Here is a 15129-nt window from a genome sequence, read left to right on the forward strand (position 1 = left end):
TTAGAAACAGACTGTATGTAGGCAAACTTCCAACAAGAAGGAAAGGTAGATGTTGACAAACAGATTTGAGAGAGTTTGACAATGCAAGGTGGAAGCACGGAGGCGCAGTTTCGGAGGACAATAGTCAGGTCCATAAGCCTTCCGAGGGTCTAGGCCAGCGAAGGCATAGATAACATCGTTGCGAGGAATTTCAATAGTTTGCATGAAGTAGTCAGAGGGTGGAGGAGAGGGAGGAACAAACGCTGAATCGTCTAAGGTAGAGGTTCTAGCAAAAAGGAAGAAAAAACACATTTTAGAGGTAGATGTGATAGCAGTTGTGCCATCTGGTTGAAATAAAAGAGGGAAAGAAGAAGCAAAATAATTAAAGATGTTTTTGGCTAGGTGTCAGAAGTCATGAGGGGAGATTTTGACACTTTATATTGATGAAGGAATTATTTGGCTAGTCAAAGAGCAAACTTGGCATGGTTACGGGCAGAAATATGAAGCGCATGAGATTCTGGTGATGGAAGGCTCAAGTACCTTTTGTGGGCCATCTCTTTATCATGTATAACACGAGAACAGGCTGTGTTAAAACAAGGTTTGGAACGTTTAGGTCAAGAAAAAGAGTGAGGAATATACGCCTCCATGCCAGACACTGTCACCTCTATTATGCGCTCGGCACACAGACACGGAAGCAATAGTCATTCCAAGGAAAATCAGCATTATATCTCCTCTAGTCCCTCCAGAGGAGATATTATGTAGAGCAGAGGCAAAACGCCAGAGGCACGTCCACTTAGGGGATCCTGGGGAGGGATTGGAGCGATATGACAAAATACAGATATGAGATTATGATCGGGGAAGCCCAATGGAGAAGAAAGGGCAGTAGCATAAGCAGAAGGATTAGATGTTAGGAAAAGGTCAATAAAGTTGAGTGTATCTCCAAGACGATCAGAAATATGAGTAGAGTGTTGCACCAATTGATCTAAGCTGTCGAGGATAGCCAAGTTAAAGGCTATTTCACCAGGATAGTCAGTGAAAGGAGAGGAAAGCCAAAGTTAGTGGTGAACAAAAGGCAAAAGGGATCAGTTAGAATGTGCTCCACTTTTGAATTTAAGTAGTCAAAGAATTTTTTATAATCAGAGGAGTTAGGAGAGAGGTATACAGCATAGATAAATTTAGTTTGAGAGTAACTTTGTAGTCGCACCCAAATGGTGGTACCATTTCGGCAGGTGTCTACTGTCTCCTGGTGAGGTAGGGCTGGCTGGCTGGTGAGGTAGGGGTGGCTACCTGGTGAAGTAGGGTTGGCTGGTGAGGGAAGTGGGGCTGGTTGACTGGTGAGGGAAGGAGGGATGTCTGGATTGGGAGGGAGCGAAGGCTGGCTGGTGAAGTAGGGAGAGCTGGCTGGTGAGGGAGGAAGACCTGGCTGACTAGTAAGGGAGGAATAGCTGGCTGGTGAGGGAGGGCTGGCTAGTGAGGGAAGTGGAGGTGGCCGACTGCTGAGGAAAGGAGCTTGGGAAGGCTGGCTGGTAAGGAAGGGTGAGCTGTCTGGTGAAGCAGTGCTGGTAAAACCTTTAAACAGTGAGTTTTAATATTTTTAAATCAAATATTAAAGTATAAAGAAATACAAATACATACGTAAATGTTGTTTATTCCGCTGCTCCTATAAAGAATTATATTGAGGAATTTGGCTTATTTCTGAAATACTTTTGGTATTTTTTTGGTGAACACTTTTCATGCCTGTGTTCACTATATCACTGTACTACTGTAGGTGAACGCTTAGGCCACAGGACTTTCCAGTCCTGGAATTGATCATCGCATCATCCATCTGCCTCTTGCGCCCTGCTATTTATAGGTAAAGTATGTGATTATTTCCAATAAACCACAATAATTACAGCAATATACAACACTAACATAAAAAAAAAAGAAGCAATAATTTACTTTGTCTTATTAGACATAATTTACCTCATTAGTCTTTGCCTGAGGTACTATGATTTATAAACTGAATTGCGGTCGCAAATAGTATTACTAGTAGCTGAAATATTCATCCCAATTTTCTTTGCTTTATTTTTGCAGAACTGTGAAGACAAAAAAAAAGAAAGTGAAGAGTTGAGACTGCAAAACTCGAATTTTACCCTGCAGTGCCCACCGCTGTATCACACACACACACACACACACACACACACACACAGGCATCTTTCAGTAACGTTATTACTGTGCCCACTTTATCTTATCCGCTGCCTATGGCCTTATCTCTACAAGGGCGATAAGAGCCATGTTGATAACATCTCTCCAGGATCTTGTTAGTTATTCACCACAATAACCCTGAGTTTGACCTCAGGAAAAGTGATACTCATTTCCATCAGCATAGTTTCACGTGTCAACAAACCACATAAGCAAGACACATTTAGCACTGCCTTTCCAAGTGTGTGTGATAACCAGCTCTGTTATACAGGTAAAATTATTTACACAGAATACTATGTTGTTTCAAGGAGTGTTGGTCAGCTGCTGACTTAACAGCTGTCAAGGTATGGATGTAGGCATGAATTCAAATGTATACGTACATATCAGTGAATCTGCTTTATATACTACATCAACTAGTTATGTTTCCGTGTGTGGATTTTATGTCCGCCTTAAGAATCGGGTGGTAGGACTTGAGAGTAAGAGGCAGGAACTGGGAGGTGGAACCTCAGATGTTTAGATGAAGGAGAATGGAATTAATACTCGTAGGATGCAGATTGTATTTAGAGGTAGCTAACTGAATTTAAGACAATTTCAGTTGGAGTTAAGATTTTGATTTGATGTGATTTATGCTGAAGCGCTGCAAGATCGTGGTTAAAATATTTGTACTTTATTTTATTTATGTTATGGCGCCGTAACATCATGGTTGAAATATTAATATAAAAATAAAACTATGGAATGGTTGAAATATTAAAAATCACAAAAAAAAAAAAAATATACACATAAAAAAAGAAGGATGAACTATCAAAAACTTAAGTGCTAAAAATGAGAGGGTTGGTATGTTTATGAATTAATTAATTTGATTTCAATTAATTTAATTTAAAGTGAGGGGGTAATAACCCCACTGACCAAGACCAGTGTCTGGCGTTGTTCGTTCCGTACCGAAGACACTGACCCCACTGACCCAGATATCTGGCGTTGTTCGTTATGTGCCCAACTGACCCAACTGACCAACTGACCCAACTAACCCAGGCCCCAAGACCCAGTGTTGTTCGTTATGTGTCTTCCTCACTTGCCTACATGTTCTCCCAGTGCAATGATAAAGTTCTGCCCAGTACTGTATTACTGATAAAATAAACAGAAGAACAGTAAAGAGGTAATCCATATTTTTTTTTTAAAGACCAGCCTTTTTCACGAACATAAGAACCTCATGACCCGGGAAGAGAGCCCTCTCTCCAAGTATCACCGACATCTGGAAAGTCCCATCCTCATCATGGACACATAAAAGATATCGCTTCTGCAGATCCACCAGACTGGGACACTCCACTAGAAAGTGTCGCACTATAAGAGGAACTGGGCACTCATTACAAAATGGCTGAGTGGAATGTGTGTGATCCGTCCGGGAACGGACCAGTGCAGTCTATGAGCGGCGCTCCTGCACATGGACATACGACCATGTAGGGAAAATTACAGAACTTCTCTTGTAGCAAAGGTGAGGTGCTACTTGGCCGCCCGGAAGTTGCTCAAGCGAGAAGTGTAGGCTCCCAACTATGACTCTTGGTCATAGCAGTGTTAGTCCTTGAAGGGTAACAGTTTCCAGTGTCATAACAGTGTAGCTCTGGCAAAGGAAACTTAGCCTGGGTATTCTCTGTTTATTCAGCAAAAACATGAACAATATATACAAAAATTACTAAACATAACAAACGACACACAAAATTATAGAAAAAGGGAGTGTATGTGTGTGTGTATGTCTGTGTGAAGAAAGGAGTAATAAGATGTATTGAGAAGATGTGTAACACATGTGTCAAAGAGCGTGCACAGAATGTGTACAGTAAGAGAATGTATAGAGTGAGGATAGAAGAGATGAAAGACAAAAATCTGTGCAGTAGAGAGAGTGAAAACGGAAGGGTGAAAATATAACAGAAAACGGAGTGCTAGGAGCGGTGACTTGTGTCCCGCTACAGTATTCCCCTCCTAGTGACGAGGTAGGAGGAACGTAACCGTCTTCTGGTGCCGAGTGGTGTTGGTGGCGACGTTCTGGCCGATGGTGGTGATGACGGCCGGGTCACTGTGAAGGAGGTAGGCAGGCTTGACTCGGTTGATGGAGATGGTCTCAGCCTTACCATCCTTGTCCACAGTGACCGTCTTTCTCCTCCTGCTCAGGACTTTGTAGGGGCCTTGGTAGGGCTGCTGCAGGGGCTTCTTCACAGCGTCAACCCTGACGAACACGTGCGTGCAAGTGTCCAGATCCTGGCTGACAAAAGTCTTGGAGGGTGACTTGCGAGGCTGGACAGGCTGCAGACGCTGCATGAAGTCAGAGAGGTTGGCAGCAAAGTCCTGAACGCTGCAAGGAGTAGAGCGAGGTGCAGGAGTTAGGAGTTCGCCAGGTAACCTGAGCTTGGTACCATAAACGAGCTCGGCGGAGGAGTGGTGTAGGTCTTCCTTTAGTGATGTCCGTATGCCAAGGAGGACGAGAGGAAGTGCCTGGAACCAGTCTGCACGTGTGGCAGAGGCAGCTAAGGAAGACTTCAGCTGACGGTGGAATCTCTCAACGGTGCCGTTTGCCTGCGGGTGGTAACTGGCTGTCCTGAAGCGTTGGATGCCTAGTAGTGACATCACCTTGTTCCACATACTGGACTCGAACTGGCTGCCACGGTCAGAAGTGAGGCTGAGAGGGACACCGAACCTGGAGATCCAAGTAGTGAAGAAGGCACGTGCGACGGAGTCCGTTGTGATGTCAGCCAAAGGTGCAGCTTCCGGCCAGCGTGTGAAACGGTCGACGCAGGTGAGAAGGTACCGGTAACCGTCAGAGTAGGGTAGTGGTCCAACGAGGTCGACATGCACGTGGTCGAACCGTGAAGAGACTGGAGTGAAGGCGGCCGCAGGAGAGCGTGTGTGTCGCCACATCTTGGAGGCTTGGCACTTGACACATGTGAGGGTCCACAGCCTGACGTCTTTGTTGATGCCAGACCAGATAAAGCGTGAGGTCATCATCTGCTGAGATGCTCGGATGCCAGGGTGGGAGAGGTCGTGCAGCTGACGAAAAACACGATACCGGTGGGTCTTCGGCAGGTAGGGCCGACAGGAATCGGTGGAAGTGTCAGCGTAAAGGTGCACTGTGGTTCCTGGGAGTTGTATCTTCTTCATCTGTAGTGCGGGGTTGTCTTGGAGTTGCCGCAGCTCTTCATCGTTGGCCTGGTCAGCAGCGATGGCAGTGTAGTCGATGGGAGAAGATGACACAGCAGAGATGTTGCGCGAGAGAGCATCAGCTGGGGCGTTGTGTTCACCTTTGACGTAGCGCAAATCCGTAGTGAACTGCGAGATGAAGTCGATGTGACGCAGTTGTCGCGGTGAACAGGAGGTCTTGATGTGCAGGGACTTCGAAGTGAGTGGCTTGTGGTCGGTGTATACATGGAAGTTGCGACCTTCCACGAAGTACCGGAAACGCTTGATGGCCTTGTAGACGGCGAGAAGTTCCCTGTCGTAAGTACTGTACTTGGATTCCGCCTTGTTAAATTTCTTTGAGAAGAAAGAGAGCGGTTTCCAACCTCCGTCGACATACTGCTGTAGAACTGCTCCGATGCCGATGTCAGAAGCGTCTGTGGCGATAGAGATGATGCCATCTGGGGCAGGGAAGCTGAGAGGTGAGACGGAGCTGAGAGCTTGTTTTGCTGCTGTGAAAGCTTCCTCAGTGGCTGGAGTCCAGACTAAGGAGATGGACTGTCCTTTCTTGCAAGGCTTGATCATCGCGTAGAGCGGCTGAAGAAGTAGTGAGCAGCTGGGGATGAAGCGGTTGTAGTAGTTCAACATCCCCAGGAATTGCTTGAGTTGGCGCTGTGTTGTAGGCTTGGGGAAGTTCTGGATGGACTCGCACTTTTCTTGCAGTGGAGTGATGCCTTCCAAGGAGACAGTGTGGCCAAGGAAGGTGATGGAGGGAACCCCAAACACAGACTTGTCGACGTTGACTTGCACCCCGTAGTCTTGCAAACGGGTGAGTACTTGCTGGAGGTGCTGTTGGTGCGTCTCTGCGTCAGGACTGGCGATGAGGAGGTCGTCGATGTACGCGAAGCAGAAGGAGAGACCTCGAAGGACTTCGTCAATGAAGCGTTGGAAGGTTTGAGCGGCATTCCTCAAACCAAAGGGCATCCTGACGTACTCGAACAATCCGAAGGGTGTGATGAGAGCAGTCTTCGGAATGTCCGCTGGAAGGACGGGGATGTGGTGAAAAGCTTTCACAAGGTCGATCCTCGAGAAGTAGGTGCAGCCGGAGAGCTGAGAAGAGAACTCCTGGATGTTAGGCACTGGGTACCTGTCCTCGACGGTGCGCGAGTTGAGAGCGCGGTAGTCTCCACATAGTCGTAGTTCGCCATTTTTCTTAGGCACGATGTGGAGAGCGGAAGACCAGTTGCTGGAGCTGGGCCGTATGATGCCTTGCTGAATGAGGGACTCGAACTCTGCCTTGGCTTGTCTGGCGCGCTCTGGAGCTAGGCGGCGGGCCTTGGCGTGGGTAGGAGGTCCCTTGGTCTCGATGTGGTGCGAGACGTGGTGTGTGACCGGCTTGCTGGCTGAGTACGGCTGCGTCAGCGTAGGGAAGGACTTCAGCAGGGAGGAGAACTGGTGGTCTGCCTTGACGAGGGAGATCTGCGTGCTCTCACCATGAGTGACCTGTCCCTTTGTTGTGACTGAGGTGAGAGGATCGAGCAGCTTCCGACCCTTGATGTCCACTAGGAGACCGAAGTGTCGGAGGAAGTCAGCACCTAGAATTGGTTGCGTGACAGCTGCTACGTAGAACGTCCACTCGAAGGTACGGCGGAGGTTCAGGTGAAGTTGCAAGGTGCGTCGCTTGTACACAGGAATCTCCGTACCATTGGCGGCGTGAAGGTGAAGGAGGGGAGGCAACGTCCGGTGTACACCAGGGGCAGGGAGAATACTGACGTCTGCACCAGAGTCGATGAGGAACTTGGTCCGGGAGAGAGGGTCATACAACTTCAGTAGCGCAGACGAGGTGTCGCGAACACTATGCGCCGCTAGTGCTCGCTGTTGGGGTTTAAAGACTTGGCGAAGGTACAGGGAGCCTTACAATTTCTTGCGTCTTTCCCGAACTCTTCATGGTAGTAGCAGAAACTAGAAGTCTCCGGCGTCTTACTCTTTGAACGCTGGCGGCGCCGGAAGTAGTGTCTGGAGGAAGAACGCGAACATGAGCATGAGCGTTCTCTGAGCTCTCTCCGAAGATCTCTCACTTCAAGTCTAAGCTGTGAGATGAGCTCAACAAGTTGCTTGGTACCGTCTTCTGCTGAGATGGAGGCTACGGAGTCGACGTCATCAGGCATTGTGCTGAGTGGACCACCACGTGACTGTGTAAAGTACACTACAGGCGCCGGAAAGTCCGGGAGCCACAGCGGTGAGGAGTGAAGGCGTGAGGCGCCGGTGTGACCGGGTGCCACAGCGGTGAGAGATGCCGAATTGGGGCAATGTCACTTCACTCACCACTGAACGAACTGTACGTTATCCTTGGCACTGCACTCACCACTGAACGAACTGTACGTTATCCTTGGCACCGCACTGTAAGTAATCCACGGATGACAGTGTTAATCCTGGGCGATGGACCGTAGGTAATCCCCAATGAAGAACTGTAGATGGAGGCGGGACGAAGCCAGTGGGAGGGCTCCAGGTAACAGCAGGAAACTGGAGGGGCCGGCAGAAGTTACGTGGAGGAGCGTCCGCGACTGGGAGAGACTGCTGGCCAGTGGCGAGGGTCAGCTGGAGAGTGCCGCAGGGGGGGGGGGGGCGCCGTGAGGGCGGCCGGGCGGCGGGGGGCGGCGTACGGGCGGCTGGGGGCGGCGGCCGGCGGGGTGGCGGCCAGGCTGCGTCGGGGGCCGGGGTCTGCTGCTGGAGGCGGCGACACCGGCGAAGGGGCAGCTGCCGGAAGATTCGCCCGTAGCTGACCGCCAGGTGGTTGGAGGATAGCAGCAGGGTGGACTTGGCTGCTCACTCCGGAACAACGGGGTCACCAATTGTAGCAAAGGTGAGGTGCTACTTGGCCGCCCGGAAGTTGCTCAAGCGAGAAGTGTAAGCTCCCAACTATGACTCTTGGTCATAGCAGTGTTTAGTCCTTGAAGGGTAACAGTTTTCAGTGTCATAACAGTGTAGCTCTGGCAAAGGAAACTTAGCCTGGGTATTCTCTGTTTATTCAGCAAAAACATGAACAATATATACAAAAATTACTAAACATAACAAACGACACACACAAAATTATAGAAAAAGGGAGTGTATGTGTGTGTGTATGTCTGTGTGAAGAAAGGAGTAATAAGATGTATTGAGAAGATGTGTAACATATGTGTCAAAGAGCGTGCATAGAATGTGTACAGTAAGAGAATGTATAAAGTGAGGATAGAAGAGATGAAAGACAAAAATCTGTGCAGTAGAGAGAGTGAAAACGGAAGGGTGAAAATATAACAGAAAACGGAGTGCTAGGAGCGGTGACTTGTGTCCCGCTACACTCTCACCCACCTGCCCTACCAGCTGGCAAGAACTGTCACCCTTATACTGGAGTATGTCATAAAAAAAGGAATAGGGGTGAAAGGAGCAACTCGAGTTTCCACCTTAGCAAGCCTATCAGCCTTCTCTTTCCCCTAAACTCCAACATGTGCTGAGACCCAGCGAAATTTGACGTGGTAGCCTGTACACTGTAAAGCTAAATTATGACAAACAGCAGAAGGAAACCAGGAAAACTCCAGGAAACGAATTTCCTTCACACAAGAGATTCTTCGATCATACATATATAAATCTGGATCAGGGTGAACACCACGAAGGCGGCAAAAAATGTATGGCCACAGTCTTCGAAGCCGAGAAACGAAATCACTGGGTTGCAGTCCAATGATAAATCCTATTAATTGCTAACTACAACTCTCCTCTCAATTAGAGGCATCTGAAAAAACGGTGATCGACAAGTCATCGACACCGTGAACTCCTGGAAGCTCACCACTGACACTGTTTATATACACAGCGAAAAGTATGACATACTTCCTTGCAGCACACCATCCTCAAGTAGGCGAACTTCAGACAGAACCAGCCATAGTCTGTACGCTTACCGAACTCAGACAAACTGAGTAAAATGCCGTGGCACCAAGCTCTGTTATACACTTTCTCAAAATAAAAAAAAAAATTCCACTTATAGAAAATTCTAAAGATAAAAGAGCATTAGACGTAGACCTCATTTTCCTAAAACCATATTGAACAAGTGACAAGCAATTCCCTCTCTCCATATACATTTGGAGAGAGGGACATTTATCATCTTTTCCTGCAACTTATAAATACATGAGATTAAGGAAAATGGACGGTAATTTGTCGCTAACTGATGATCTTTTCCAAGATTTGGAATGAAGATAATTAAAGCAACACCCCAAGAAGATGGAGAGTCAACAGTACTCCAAATAAAGTTATAGAGGTCAAACAAAAAGGTAAAAGCATGTGGCGCAAAAAGGAGTATAGAATGTCTTCTAAGATTGGGGACAAATCATGACACTAGAACAAGGCCATGCGTAGCTCGGAGAAAGAAAATGGGACATTGTTAGTCTCTTCTCCAGGGGAGACAAAAGCGATGACAACAGCTTCCAAACGTCGACGATGAAGTGCCATAGGTACAGTTAGTTTTTTTTTTTTCCCTGGAGACCTAGCAAATTGCTCAGCAAATAGCTCGGCAACTATCTTAGGCTCTGCTGCCGTCCCCCACATCAAAGGATGAAACAGGTGGGAGAAGTGCGGAATACCTCCCAGATATTTTTTGCGGACTTTGTTGAAGACCTCGGTAAGTGGAGTGCGAACTGTGATGGAGGAGACATAACTCTTTCAAGACTCCCGGTGAGCCCTCTTTAAGGTGTGACGCACGCTGGCACGTTCATGTCCAAAAGCCTCTAAACAGTGGATGTTCCCACAATGTTGTCGAAGGCGAGAATTGACTGATTGATTGAATTTACGTCTCCGCAACATCGCGGTCATATGGCTCCGCTACAAACTTTTAAAAGCGAGAAAGATTGCAGTTCTTAAAATATCGGTATTACAAACAAAATCATAGCTATGGTAGAAATTTTAAAAGACCACTATAAAAAGTAAACATAAAATAGGAAATCGAAAGAGCCATAAAAAAAAAATAAATAAATGATAAAAGTGAGAGGGTTGGTAGAGTAATGTTTTAGCTACTTGATTTGATTTAAAGTGACGGGTGACTGACCCCACTGACTAGACCACTGTGGCATTGTTCGTTCCGTACCCAAGACACTAACCCACACTAACCCAGATATCTGGCGTTGTTCGTTACATGCTGTAGACACTGACCCCACTCACCCAGATATCTGGCGTTGTTCGTTATGTGCCCAAGCCACTGACCCCACTGACCCAGGCCCCAAGACCTGGCGTTGTTCGTTATGTGTCTTCCTCACTAGCCGCCCTGTTCTCCCAGTGCAAAGATAAAGTTCTACCCAATGCTATATTACTGGTAAAGTAAATAAGATAAGAATAGTTAAAAGGTAATCCATAGTTTCTTTAGAAGACCGGTCTTCTCCACAAAATAAGGACCTCATGTCCCAGGGAAAGAGTTCTCTCTCCAAGTATCAGTGACATCTGGAAAATCCCATCCTCATCATGGCAACGAAAAAGATATCGCTCCTGCATATCCACCAGATTTGGACACTCCACTAGAAAGTATCGCACTGTAAGGGGAATTAAGCAGTCATCACAAAATGGTTGGGTTTCCAGAATATGAAGTAACAATAAGTGAGACATGTGTGACCCGTCTGGAGATGGGCCATTGCAGTCTCTGAGCGGCACTCCTGCACATGGACATACGTCCATGGATGGAAAGTTACAGAAGTTATCTCACCCCATCTTATTGGTGGCAACCAATTCCTCCAACTTGGTCCGCCAATTTGCAAGGACTACCACCCTTATACTGAAGTATAAGTCGTGAAAGGGAATTGGTTTGGAAGGAGCAATCTGAGTCCCCACCTCTTTAGCTAGCCTATCGGCCTTCTCATTCTTCTGAACTCCAGCATGTTGCAAAATGCGACGTGATAGCTTCTATGCTGTAAGAGGTATAGCCACTAAAGTATCGATAAAATAAGTTGATCAAGGGAAGAAGGGCTAAAATGTTCAACAGCGCAAAGAACACTGCGAGAATCGTTAAACATTGTAAAAGATTAGGTGGAAGGAGTAAGAATAATTCTTAAAGCTAAAATAATGGCAGACTGTTCTGCCGTAAAAGAAAAAAAAAAAAGAACACTGGGGAGACTACAGCCTCGACAGAATGAAGAGAAGATAACACTAAATCAGATTCCATTCTCGGATTTTGAACCGTCCGTTAATACAAGGGTGTAGCCGGAATGTGTGGAGTGATGTTCCAGGAATCAGGCACGGGACTCCGCGCCGGTAATAAGTTCTTATTAGAGATAGTAAGGCCACAGACAGATATATCTGGGTAGTGTCAGTAACCAACTCCAGGATATCTACAGGGACTTGCAGAATCGGAGGGTACTTTTAATGCTGTCATAGCAGATGCATTTCTGACACTAAAAGGTTTAGGCTAATTCGGGTGAGACGTATATGGGTACATAATAAACGGAAACGTTAATCACAGGAGACGGCCACACAAGGAACTGAGTCGGCAAGACGTTGAACACGATACCAGTACCTCGGTAATATAGAGTGGCGACCCAAGTCCAGCAGAAGGATACCAACATCCACCAGTAAGCTAGGGATTGGGGATGAGCGGAATGCACCAAATGACAAGCGAACACTAACTAGCATGGTGGACTGAGTGCAACACACGAAACCAAGCCTCATTACCAGAGGGATAAACCTCACAACCATACTCCAACTTTGAAAGAATAAGAGTTCGGTGCAAGAGGCCCAGATGACGTCAACCCACGGCTCCTCAAGCACTGTGTTAGAGAGCTGTCAGCTCCTCTCACCACCGTCTTCACATCTTGCCTGAGTGAGAATTGGCCCTCATTATGGAAGGAAGCACGTGTGGTACTGGTTCACAAGAAAAACTCGAGATCTGAGCCCACCAACTACAGACCCATCTCCCTCCTCTTAGTGGTGGGCAAGTTGCTGGAGCAAATAGTGTCTGCTGTCATCTACCAACACTTGAGCGAGAACCACCTTCTCTCAGACTGGCAGTTTGGCTTCAGGCCTGGCCGATCCACCGCAGACCTCCTCCTCACTCTCTCCAGGGACTGGCAAGCCGCCCTGGAAGAAGGGTCTGGCAAGCGGGGTTAGTTGAAAAGCTTCTGTCCAGGCCTCAGTTCCACATGCCTCTGTCATGGGCCCAGTCCTATGAAACATATACACTGATGACCACCTCTTGCAGCTGTCATCTGTGGTAGCATACACTGACGACTGACTGCACACTCTCCCAGCTCCTACTGCCGCCTCGACAGTCAGCGTGCCGTCACTGAGCTGAACAGGCAGCTCAGATTGGTGGGGCATTGGGGAAAGGTGTGGCAGGTTAACTTCGCACCTAAGAAGAAGCAGGTGATAGTCATCTCGCGGTCCCCAGGTGCCTCACACGCAGTCTCAGGACAGCTACATTGTCAAGACAAGAGCCTGCCATTCCAGGGTTACATCAAGATACTGGGCGTGTCTGTGGACCGCAGCCTATGCTTCGATCATCACATGGCTGTCGTCGCCCACCAGACCTCTCTCCGAGTCTCAGCTCTGCGCAGGATGACGAATACCCTCGACCCATGGGGCATCCTTACGCTATACAAGGCACAGATACGGCCATGTATGGAGTACGGTGCCCTGTCGTGGATGTCAAGTGCCGCCACCCACATGCAGAGACTGGATGCTGTGCAGCGCGACCCCTGCGCTTAGTGGCCACCGACGAGGACCAACAGCACCTAGCACCAGTAACGTCACTGGAGCACTGGCGGCGGGACGTGTCGGCATTAGTGGTGTGCCACAAAACTTGGGTGCAGAGGGTCCCCCACCTTGACCCCCTGAGGCTGTTGCCACACACAATGCAGAGGTGCACCAGAGCTGCGGCCAGTAGCGACGAGCTAGTAAATGTGCCTCGATCTCGCTCTAGCCAACAGCAGCGCACCTACACAGCCAGGACTTTCCGGCTGTGGAACATGTTCACGTTGGCCATGCCCCAAGTGCAGAACATATCCACACACCAGGTGAAGCTGGCAGCCCAGAGGTGGCGTAGCACGCTCCTGTCCCCAGTGGCGCTTTCATTTTTAGTCTTGCATTACTATATTTCATTATTCTGTATTATTTCCTTGATGTTAATTATGTATAGTGTTATTCCCTGTGAATAATACTATCAGGGGCTTTTTAAATAATCCCATATTCAACGTGAAATTTTAAGCCTTTCTGTAAATATTTCTTAAAAAAAAAAAAAAGACTCCACAAGTCCCTAAGGAGTGACAGCCCCTTCCTACATGCTGCCTTAATATAACGAAGGTGAGGTAACGAAATCAGGCGCTTTTCAAATACAAGTCTCAGGAAACGAGTTTCCTCCATGCAAGAGATTCTTCGATCATATTGACATAGATCTGGGTCAGGGTGAACACCACGACGGCGGAAAAAATGTATTGCCACAGTCTTTGAAGCTGAGAAGCGAAATCCCCAAGTTGCCGCCCAATGAGAAATCCCATTAATTGCTAGCTCTGATTTCCTCTCCATCAAAGGCATTCGCGCCGCAGTAAAGGAGATCGGCAAGTCATCGATATACGGCAAGTCATCGATATATAAGCTACCACGAACTCCTTCCAGAAGTACACCAATGACACTGCTTATAGGTAGAGCGAAATGTGTGACTCTAAGTATACTTCCTTGCGGCACGCCATCTTCAAATACCACATAAGCCTGATATTCACCATCTTTTCCAACAACTCACAAATGCATGAAATAAAAGAAATGGAGCGATAATTGACCGTTAGCTGATGATCTTTTCCAGGCTTCGTAATTGTAATAATCACATCCATACTCCAAGAAGATGGAAAATCACCAGTATTCCAATGAAAGTTAAAGAGGTCAAGTAAAATGTAAAAGGAATATGCGATGTCACCGGGGCCCGGGAATGAATCACAGCACTGGGACAAAGCCATGCGCAGCTTAGACCGAGAAAACGGAACATTATATGACTCCCCACCAGGGGAGGCAAAATTGATGCCAGCAGATTCCAAATGTCGACAATGAAGTGCCATATTTGTAGTTGGATCCTTTCTAGAGAAAGTTGTAAAGTGTTCAGCAAACAGGTCGGCATTGTCTTTGGGTGTGTCACCGTGCCCCCATCATGGGATAAAACAGTTGGGGGAGGTGCAGAATACTTCCGAGAGTTTTTTTGCGGACTCTGTTGAAGACCTCGGTGAGTAGAGTGCGTACTGTGATGGAAGAGACATAACTCTCCCAAGACTCCCGGAGAGAAATCTTTAAGGTGTAACTCGCACGGGCACGCGCTTGTCGAAAAGCTTCAAAGCAGTGGATATCGCCATGGTGTCGTCGAAGGCGAGAAAAGGCACCACGCTTTTCTTGAGTGACGGCTGTAAAATCTGCATTCCACCATAGAACAGGACGTTTAGAAAAGTTGCCAGAAGTCTTTGAGACCGACTGAAGAGCAGTAGAGTGCAAGACATCAGTGAAATATGTTGCAGCCTCTTCACAGTTTCCTATCTCATCCACTTAGAGAGCAGAGGTGTCGAGTTCTGTGAATAGCTTCCAGTCCGTCTTATCCAGGCGCCACCGGGGAGAACGTAACTGGGATGTATAATCAGTTGGTTCCAATAAAACTGGGAAATGATCGCTTTCATATAAATCTGGTAAAACTTTGCAGTTAAAGTCAAGAAAGGAATTAGAGGTGCAAAGAGAGACATGTATTGTTGCAAAAGAACCGGTTTGACTATGGAAATGGGTCACGTCCCTAGAGTTTAAAATCTCTCATCATGTATCCTGGATAAGAAAAGGAAG

General features: G+C 47.4%; 1 protein-coding gene across 4 annotated transcripts in view; it reads left to right on the forward strand.

The window, feature by feature from the left end:
* The first annotated feature begins 2278 nt into the window (after positions 1 to 2278).
* Positions 2279 to 15129, forward strand: part of LOC135108114 (rho guanine nucleotide exchange factor 38-like) — a 152562-nt gene continuing 139711 nt past the window's right edge. For all 4 annotated transcript variants that reach the window (XM_064018799.1, XM_064018801.1, XM_064018800.1 and 1 more), the window contains exon 1: positions 2279 to 2431. The gene's annotated coding sequence lies outside the window, so the exon portion shown is untranslated. The remainder of the gene's footprint in view (positions 2432 to 15129) is intronic.

This window comes from Scylla paramamosain, chromosome 16 (assembly GCF_035594125.1).
Source record: "Scylla paramamosain isolate STU-SP2022 chromosome 16, ASM3559412v1, whole genome shotgun sequence".
In the NCBI taxonomy this organism is placed as follows: Eukaryota; Metazoa; Arthropoda; class Malacostraca; order Decapoda; family Portunidae; genus Scylla; species Scylla paramamosain.